This window comes from Teleopsis dalmanni, chromosome 1 (assembly GCF_002237135.1).
Source record: "Teleopsis dalmanni isolate 2A chromosome 1, ASM223713v2, whole genome shotgun sequence".
Taxonomy (NCBI): domain Eukaryota; kingdom Metazoa; phylum Arthropoda; class Insecta; order Diptera; family Diopsidae; genus Teleopsis; species Teleopsis dalmanni.
In genome coordinates, this window is record NC_051846.1 from 43,982,949 (window position 1) to 43,993,953 (window position 11,005).

The following is an 11,005-nucleotide window of genomic DNA, read 5'->3' on the forward strand; positions in this document are numbered from 1 at the left end:
CAAAAAGGCAAATGTTCATATCAGCACGGATGTGTCTGTCTGTTCATTTCATTTTTGTGTGCACTCTGCACAGACATTAATCTACGAATTTGCGCATAGAGTTTCAGAGTCATATCAAACTTTATCCTTATGCTTATGTAAGAGCATTTGAATCTATTTCTCTATAGTTGTGAGGGCGAATGTACGGTAACGCTATGTCAGAAATCCTTATGAACTTTTGTCATTGCATTTAATTTATTTTCAAATTTCAAACATTTGATTTGTTTTTACTGTGGGTACTGCGAAAATTTATCACTACTATACACTTACACACGCACATCCCTAATACTTCTTTGGTAACTACACAAAATCATTTATATACTGTAGTATACACAAGTACATGTATATAACAATTTTTATGTACTTATATACACAGGTACGCATTGATGTCCATGGTGCAAGATTAATTGCACGTGTCGACAATAGTAAGGAGGAAGTCTATTTACAGGGTTTAAATCATGACACAAACTATGGTGTATCAACTAATCTGCCATCTGTGGTATTGGTGGGAGGTAAGTAACTACTTTCTTTTTTTCACTGATACATGTGCTAAATTTAAAAAACATTTAATTTAAAATTTTAGACAAAATTTTGGAAAACAGAATAAAATTAATATAAAAAAATAAATACATTTAAAAGTATTTAAAAGTATAAACTCTAAAATGTTACTCATACGCAATGAGGTCTTATTAAAAATTCAGTTACCGCATAGCATAAACTGCATACACCGTTTGAAATATCTAAGCAACCATCTTATGATTTAAGTTATATTAATATAGAGTTTTCCTTTTATTATATTTATTATACATATTTTGTTTTTATTATATTTAATATGAAACAGTTTTTATATATTTATACAAAGTTTGGAATTTTTGATATTTTAAAATTTATTCATATATTAATTTAATAAAGCAAAATCTTGAAAATTTAGATGTATAAAAAATATTTTCTCTCAAATAAATTGATTGCTCCATGAGATGTAAGGCAAGTGGCATCTCGTTTTGGAATCATACATTGTTCACGTCGAATTCATCTAACTCATTGCCACAAAAAGATTTTAGTCATGCTTAGCGTTATCAATTAACGGTAACTGCATAACTATATAATATCATCATAAAAAGCATGTCGATCGACTTAATTCCAAATATAACAATTCTAGCATTATTTAGACCCATTATTGCTAAAGATGATTTCTTCACGATATATAGAGTCGCTCACGAAAATCTCTTTATACCTAATATATTATATTTGTGTGTTTCAAATGACTAAGTTGTTTAAGTTCTTGGATGAACTGAATTTAAAATGTCATAAAAGAGTCACAAGATAAAAAAAGAACTTGATTATAGGTAAAGTCTGATTGTTTTGAATTTTTATCCATATTCTGGTTAGCAAAATCGATTTTTCAGCAATAAGCATCTAAGTTTTATAGATAAGATAAGATAGATAAAATGGAATTGATTACAAATTCTCATTGCACTACATTTTTATCCATACTTTGGTTTACAATGGTTTTATTTTCAGTAAAATGCTTACGAAGAGTTAATTTAAATCTACAAACACAACCATTTTCTTTATTCTGAATAATTAGCACTATAAGTCGATTATGTAGATCAAAAACTTCACAAAACATATTAAACATAAACCAAATAGATTCTTTAGTTTCGTAATGAATGTTATAAGTTATTTTGGACAGTGTAATTGACTATCTTTTCATAGTGATTTGACTAGTAATACTCGAACTGAACTATAATCCAATTTTAATAAGAATTTAAAAATAAAAGCAATCATGAAATTTAGTACGTTTTTGATAAAGCTGTATATATTTAATATTTCACTTATATATTCCTTAATATTATCTTTTATACATTTTTATTTATTCAATATTTTATTGTATTTATTATGATGTTCCTATACATTATTAGAACATCAATTAATAAATACATACGACTAATTAATTTGAAGATACAAAGTTTCTCTAATTTATATTCCACAATAAAAAATTTTTCAATCATTAGTAATTGCAATTAAGTTCCTTTATAACAGGTTTTAGCTCAAGTCCAATATAAACACGTCTGACATAAAATATTTATGAACCAGTTCCTTTGGTGACCGGCAACAGCAGTGCTTATAATCCAAATTCGTATACGACTTAACATCAGCTTAAAAGTGTCGATGTCTGATATAAGTCGACAATAGACAATAGACAATAGATCCAACTCATCCGACATGTAAATATGTATAAAAATATTTTTAGAAAAACATATGACGATCCCTTAGTTGATGTTCTACAACAGATACATGGTTTCTAGGAAACTCAAAATGGTTTGATCTTAGATGTGCAATTGCTTCAATGGTTGGAGAATTGTTCACCCAATATATACAGATCATTGCAACTAATAAGAGAGATAACTGAAAAAATTTATGGATGAATTCCAAAATTGCAAAAATTAATTCCATTATGTGCGCCTAAAATTTGTTTGATTCTTCTAAAACAAAGAAATAAATAAAAATTGATAATTATGTATGGATTTATATTATGTATATATTTCCTAATAAAACAAAGAAACGGAATTGTATTAAATATCATTACCTATTCCATTATGTGACGTTAGTACTATGTTATACTCACCAGAAAGTTGATGTAGTCTTCTATTTGTTATTATGCAGCACAGAACAAACATTCACTAGATATACTAAGTAAAAAGACGGTTCCAAGCGTAACATTTGTTTGGTAGATTCTGAACTTCATTTAAACAAAGTATAATATTGCAATAACAACTTTACTTCCTATAATCGTTACAACTATATATTAGTAGTATTTATTCATACGCTAAATTTAAAAGTTACATACGTTCTTCAAAAAATTTTAAATACTACTTAATTTTTTTAAACAAATTTAATTACAATATAAAAGTCATGCAGATACGTTTTTTGAAATATTAACTAGCTTACTAAGTTATCAAATTTATAAAACTTGTTTCTGTTTATATAAAGTATGGTTTATAACCTTCATACTTAAGAAAACTAACATACATAATATTTTTTAGATAGATGGAAGGTAAAATAGGATGAGGTTTAATGCTCCTCAATTAGCTAAGAAGTCCCTTTGATTTCATGTTCTTCTCAATTTTTCAGAAAGTTATAGGAGTCCTACATCCAGTTATTTCTTGTTTGAGATGTTGTAGAGTGAATTGATGAATACCGTACCCTTACACATAAGAATGGACTTAAAAAAGTCAATGATACAACCGGAACTATTTCTAACACCAGTAAACACGATTTGGAGGGCTTCTAATAGGGCAGGCTTTATGTATCCCTAATAGTCCAATGTTCGGTATGGACCCATATTATTTTAGATATTTTTTCCTTATTTTTTTGGATCAGCTTTTGATGATCCAAAATTAGAATATCAATTCTAATGTTTTTTTTTGCGATATGTAATGCAATCTAATATATAAGTTAGTGTGAGACTTGAACTCACTAAAGTCACCTCAAAATCCAAAAATTAGCTCTTTTGGGAACAACTATTTGATATTTTGTCAAGAGAATATCCCGAGCACGAAGTTCAAACATCTGTTTTTTATTGTTATCTATTCCATTGACTCCATTTTGTCGTCTGAATATTTTGAATTGGCAGAATCAAATGAAACCAATCTGTTACTCAAATGATACTTCAACTTCTTCTCTTTCCTCATTAAATATCAAATGTAGTGAACTCATTATAAGTCAAAAGATGGGGAATAATATACCCTTTTGACATATTTCTTAATACGCATATTTGCATCAATAGCATTAATGTGATTCATCGACTGATGCGCGACCAGATGCTCACACCTTTAAGAACTAACTAGTTCCATTCATATTTATATAGATGACACATGCAGTTCAACAAATTATATATGGACTATAAACTAATTAAATATGAAATCGACCATTTGGAACAGCGTTGTACGGTCAACCAAATAAATTAATAAAAATTTTGGTTGTTATTTCTTTATTACTGTTCGAACACTATTCTATTTATATAAATTTTTCTTAAAAATTAAAGCATCTTATGTTAAACTATAAATGTACTCAAATATATAACATACTTAAAACTATTAACATTGTTTTAGAAAATCTAAAAAAATACTTTGATTCCAGTAAAATATAGTATAGTATTTTATTTTAAACTTTTATTAGTGCATTTTTGTTTCATATGTGTTTTTAACACATATACATAGAATTTGCTACACATATATAAAAATATTTTCTTTAATATTTTTCTAAAATGTTTTAATGTGATCTTAGCGTGTTTCATATTTTCATTCAATTTGTATTCTTCGAGGTTTTGCAATACATGTGGCACGCTATGATTGCATTAGCAGTTCAATCTCGATGTATAGTATCTATAGAAGTGCTGCATAGTTGTTGTAGCCGTTCAAAAATTGCTGCTGATGCTGCAATTGTTATTTAACCAAAACTTCCGAACTTAAGCATTATTGCGTATGTGTACGCGTATCAAATGCAAAATGAATTTCAATTTAGGTGTCAATTCTGTACCGACTTCTACTCATTTTCCATTGAATTTTGCACCTTTGTGTCAGGACTTGCTCTCAGATGTGTTGTAGGTGTGCTTTCATATTTGTGGGTGAATTGAATGCATTCTTTGTGCATGCGTTTGAAAATGTTTGTCCATAAATTCGAATGCAATTCAATTTTCTCTGAAATATATCAATACTCGAACGGAATATTTAAAAAATAACTTTTCAGTTTGCCGAATAGAAAACTTTATGAGAAGTTGCTTATATTTTCTGAAAAGTCCTTGTAGGTGATTGATATTTTCAAATTTGTTAGTAAAGAATAGCAATTTATTTTCCTATATTACTGTAAATTGAATTCTCTTTGTACAAAATATTTTAAAAAATATTGCTTTATTAAGGGCTAACTTTATATTGTCGACCTAAACAGGCATACATATTCTAAGTATTATTTTAAAAATATCAAATATTATAAAAAATATTAAAAGAGATAATAATTAAAATTTATAATTAAATTAAAATTCAATTTAAAAATATTTATAAAAAAATGATATTTGTATATAAAATGATATAATATAAAATGATAAAAACACCTTAATTAATTTCCATTTTGTTTTGTCATGCAGTGCGTATGAGTAACATTTTATGTTGCTGTCTTAAAACAAAATAATTCGTCTGAAATTGTTTATTTAATGAATATAAATTATTTTTACTTTGCTTACCTTTATTCATATGAGAAATATTTTTAATTTATTTTACTTTTATTTTCTATCTTTCTATTCTATTTAAAATTTAATTAATCTTCATTATGGCGGTCATTTCATTCTAATGTCACATAAAACAACAACTACTGCAACAAAAACAATGAACCTGTTACAAACAAACAATACATGGTTAAATTTTTGAAATTTATTCAACAAAAAACAACAAAAAATAAATAAAAATATAAAATAACAAATTTCTTAAACAATAAAATCCCATGATGACACCATAATGTACCGCACCACATTCGAAAAATGTTTGCATTGTTATTTGTGTACTAACAAAAGGACTGTCCTCTGAGGAAAAACTGCATGGCGTCAAGTACATAATCGAATCATTTGTTGGTTGTATACGCAATGTTGTGCTCCGCTCGGGTAAAGCAGCATCCGATTTGCTGCCCATAACACCACTGGTGGCCACAAAGCATGAAAATGTAAACGAGGGCTGTTCCGATAAATGTTATTCAAGACATAATTTGTGTTTTGTTGGTTCAAGATGTATTAATCACTACTCTGGCATATCGTGCGACTGTTTCGGTACACACTATGAGGGCGAGCACTGCGATATTTACAGTAAGTATTTAATATTGAGTACTTAAAATAAAATGAAACAATATATTAATATAAATAAAATATATCAGTAATATATTCTTATATGAATTTGAAATATTAGATAGAAATGCAGAGCTTTACAACAAGTTTAGGGCTTATATTTTAATATGCCCTAACTATATTAATTATAAAATTTGAGTTATGATTGTGTTTATTTATTTATTTACCAATTTGTTTAATTTAGAATTGCATTTTCTCAAATCAAATATAATACATTTTTCATCAGGAAGATATGCTGTGCTTCAAAGCAGAGTTTAGAATCGGAATTTTTTCCGTTCCGGTTTTTGTTACGGTTCAAAACAAAAAAAATCGGTCTGTTCCGATTTTCGTTCCGACAAAAATATCGGTTTTTTCGGTATTCATTTTTTACTTCGGTTCCGGTTCTAAGATCCTATTTTTTCCTGTTTCGATTTTCGTTCCGTTTCAAAACAAGAAAAAAAATATATCGGTTCGATTCCGATTTTTACTCCGACAAAAATATTGGTTTTTTTTCAGTTTTTGATTGGATTCCGGTTCGAAACATTGCTTTAAAGTGTACTTTTATAAAATCATCTAACTTTTTTATTATCAGAGTTCAACAGAGCTCTCATTAGAGTATATCATCCAAATATTCACAAACGCTATTGACACTAACTCTCATTTGATCAAGCAAAGAAGTGAAAAAAATGTGATTTGTTGATTTTATTAAAAGTCTTAAAGTCTGCCTGAAAATCACTAGATTTATTTAATTGATTAAAAAAAACAAGAATTTTTAGTTAGTTAGTTGTGTTGAAGGGAGGAACGAGTCCTCCCCAATTAGCTAAAAAACCGTTTTGAATCCACAAATCTCGTAATAGTGGGTAGTAGAGGAAGTCAAGCTAGAACCAGTCATAAGCATTTATAAAAGCAAGAATCTGGCCAATGCTAATGCCGAGTTTGTTGAAGAAAAGGGTTGTCAGAAATTTAAGCTTAGTTCTGGCCAAACTTGGACATAGACACATCAGGTGTTCTAGTGTCCTTTCTTTGAGAGCTGTAGACATGCATTGCAAGAGATATCACAGAGTAGGCCAAGTCTAACTCCATGTTGTCCTATGGTCCAATGCCTAGTAAAGACAGATATTAACCTAGATAACTCTGATTTGCTTCTGTGTATTAGGTCAGACGTTCTGCATTTAATATAGATTGGCCATGTAGCCCTGACCTGACTGCTAAGGTGCCAAGGGTCCACTCACTATTTGCCTGTCGCAAAAAATGGTCATAAATCAGCCTAAGACCGTAGCTGACAGGGGTAGAGATTGAAATAGGGTCATGCCCCACAATATTAAAATGCCCGGAAACCCAAACTACTGTTACCTTGGACCTCTCACTTAGTGCGTTGATAAATTCCTTACATTTTTGCACTAATTTGAATGACATACAGATAAGGCTTTAATAGTTGCCTCGTTGGCAGTTGGAATGTAAACTTCTTTTCCGTAAAAGTTCATGTTTAAAGCAAGAGCACGCGTTTTAAGGATGGTGAAAATTTTTGCCTGATATATTGAGGTGGAATCTAAAAGATGGTATGATTTACTAATCATTAGTTCCGTAGAAAATAGCCCTGCTCCAATGCTTTTATCCATCTTAGAACCGTTGGTATAGATTGCTGTCTTTCCTTAAGAATTTTTAGCTCGATTAAAAATCAAATTTTCTCATTTCAAAATATTTTTACTATGTCTTTCTTTTCTATTTGCGATAGAATTTCTACCAGAAGATAAAAAAATTTTGTAATTTTAATTCCAATGTATTATTTTAACACATCAACATATTTTAATATTTATTTGTTTTCAAATTTTCCATATCCATTTCTATTTACGAAAAATCGTATAAATCAGTTATTTAGATTCGATTAATTGATAAGGCTTCACTAAAATTTATCCGAAAATGTATTTTTGTGCATTTAAATTTAATTGTCAATTTCGTTGCGTTATCGAACACATTCGACCAATTTAACCATTCATTTTTATTGCATTAATGCAAGCCAGCAAATGTACTGGACAAAAAAAAAAGAATTTACCAAATTTGCCAGTCGTAAAAGCTTGACATGCAATATATTTGATATTAGACAGTACAATAAACCTCTCCGCCCATTACTCTACTGAAATTGCATATGTTTATTTAAGTCATTATGCATTTAAATACATACAAACCCATGGTATGTATAATGAAAACGTAACGGGTATTTGTAAAATTTACTGCGGCATTTTGTTTGAAAATTATGTCCAATTCACGCTTTAAATTTGAAATCTAAAATGAAATTTGACACAAGCCAATAAAAGTAACACAAACCAGAACGAAGCAATTATCAAATTTCTATATTCAACAAAATGAAAAATATTGCTCAAACGATTTCATTCACAAACAAATTCATAAAATCTAACTCGCAAAGTCAAATACGAAAATGAATTGACAATGCATTTATACTCGTAAGTAATTACATACAATTTTATAAAATCATATAACTATAACTGCATATATGCAGCAGCTACACTGTAATGTATATATTTCATCTGAGCATGGAAGTATACAGATATATAGTTATATATATATTATCCGCTTATCGCAATTACAGGCACAAATTGCTGAAAATTTTACGCATTTTTGACACGACATACACGACCAACAAAACAAATGCAGAAATGCTGCGCTGGTAACAACATTAGACAGGAAACATCACTATTAAGCGGAAGTGGTTGTTGCATACACGAACATATACTTAGACAAACAAACGGGACATCATCATCATCATCAAAAAGACACTTGCGCCAGTCACTACACTACGCCATGTGCTAGTGACTATGTCGAAGGATTTCAATTTTGAACTGCAGTTGGAATAAATGCAGAAGCAGCAACATTTTTGCATCGCCACCCACCCACACAGGAGCTACAAGGCTATTGTCCATATTTCCATACTCATAGCACATGTCCTCGTTTGCACCATTTTGTGCATAATTGTTCCTTTTTACTATTTTAATTTTTTCGGACATTAAATTTGCTATGTGAATCAACGGGAAAATCTCATGTTGACGTGCGTCGCCGGCAGGACGAAAATGGTTCCTTTTTTATACTTGAATTTTGTGCATTTTTTTCAAATATATTTCACTTAAATTTATTTATTTATATACACTTTACATGCCGGTGTTGTGAGTTTCCATTTGTGCATGAACATTCAATTAAACTCCATTTACTAACGTGTTAATTTTCAATTAAAGGGGAAATGTATGAGAATGCATTAAAATTTGATTTCCATTTAATAAATAGTTTAAAATTTTAACAAAAAGCTGAAACTGGAAATATTTAAAATAATAGAAGTACGTACAATGCGAATTTTAACTTTAATAGTTAAAAGCAGACTACCTGCTGCTCAAAAAGTATCCGGATTTTGTTGTTTCTTAACTACTCCTTAAGTAATAGAACTTTTTCAAAAATTATGTTGGTATACCTTTCTTGACATATGGTACAAATTTGAGCGCCATCTATTAATTAGTTTGTTCACAGTAAATATTACAGCTATTTTACATGATTTGACAAAAATGTCGTTTGATACGATAGGATTAAAGGGTTAAATAATTTTAACAGTTATGAATTTCATGATTTTTATAAACTTATTATTAAAAAAGAAAAATCGTGTTTCCCTTATTTTTTCTTAATATAAAAGGATCGATTTTTTTAATATATAGATCAATATCATTATGTATAAAAAAAATATTTATAGGAAACATTTAATTTATACAATTAAATATAATATCTAAAAAATTATGTATAATATTTTATTAAATTGGAGTTCCGAATTTACTTTTAAGGTGAAAATGTCTAGGTTGTTAAACGTAAATGTGTATTTTTGATATAATCAACTGAAAATAAGGAATGGCCTTTAACAACATAAATAATTAATATGATAAAATAAATAAAATACTAATAAAAATATTAAAAAGATAAATAGACAGAAATTGCACAAAGTCAGCCTCCGAGCACAAAGTCAGGACCTCAACATTGATCCCATCAAAAAATTCATAAAAAATAGAGTCCTGAAATTATTTGCGAAAACTGACAGACTTACCCACACCGTGTTAACAAATCTCAGAATGATTACAGGCTCCTCGGAGAGGTATACAGATCTGAGATCAATTATTGCTTAGTCTGATGAAGTGATAAACAATAATACAGTCAAGGCATAAAGAGTGGTTTTGAAAATACCTCGAGTTAAGAAAGAGTGAAAGTGTTTAAGTGCACTGGCTCAAATAGCTACAACATAATAATATATAAATAAATAATAAATATTTTTTTATTTTTTGGAAATATATCGTAATAAGTCGACAATAAATTCTTTTTTACTACTTGCCATGTAAAGTACAGATCAACCTGTTTTTATGCGATCTTTTTTGTGCAATTTTTTGTGTCATTTTCTTTGTGCGCCTTTTTGGTGCGATTTTTTGTGCGATATTTTTGTACGATATTTTTATGCGGTCCCTCTCCATTGCACAAAAACAGATTTGACTGTATTGCTCATATATAATCCTATTGTACTCACGTCTACAATAATGTCAATAATATAACGATTATACCTAATATAATATTAATAGTTTTAAAAACAAAATATTTTTTAATTTTAATTTTTTTAATGTTTGACACATTATTATACAATAAATCCAAAATTATAAAAAAAGAGAAAATAATTAACAAAAAATAATAAATTTATATATATTAATTTTACATAAAAAACACGAATTTATTAATTTTTTGGTTAAATTATTCGTTTTGGTTTAGTATAACCCCACAAAAATATCACAATGAAGGATATGTATAAAGTTTCATCGTTGATGCATTTACAATATTTGCAACATCGCCAAAGGCTCAGAAATGTGGTACCTCGAGTAGATACAAGCTCGCCAAAGGTGCGTTTAACAAACATAAGAGAAGCTTCCAATTTAATAGGAATGAAAGAAGCACTGGCAAATAATATAAAAATGATAAAGCAAATTATAACAATTACGGCTGATCCTGATTTGAGAACATTTAATCAGCGTAAAATACCTATTATGAATAATCGTGAACATA

General features: G+C 28.7%; 1 long non-coding RNA gene across 1 annotated transcript; it reads right to left on the reverse strand.

Annotated features, from left to right (window-relative positions):
- Positions 1-2,295: 2,295 nt before the first annotated feature.
- LOC119670541 lies at positions 2,296-2,899 on the reverse strand. Its single transcript, XR_005251720.1, has 2 exons — positions 2,669-2,899; positions 2,296-2,525 (listed from the first exon to the last, which is right to left on the reverse strand). It is a non-coding gene; the product is annotated as an uncharacterized LOC119670541 (long non-coding RNA).
- Positions 2,900-11,005: the final 8,106 nt, after the last annotated feature.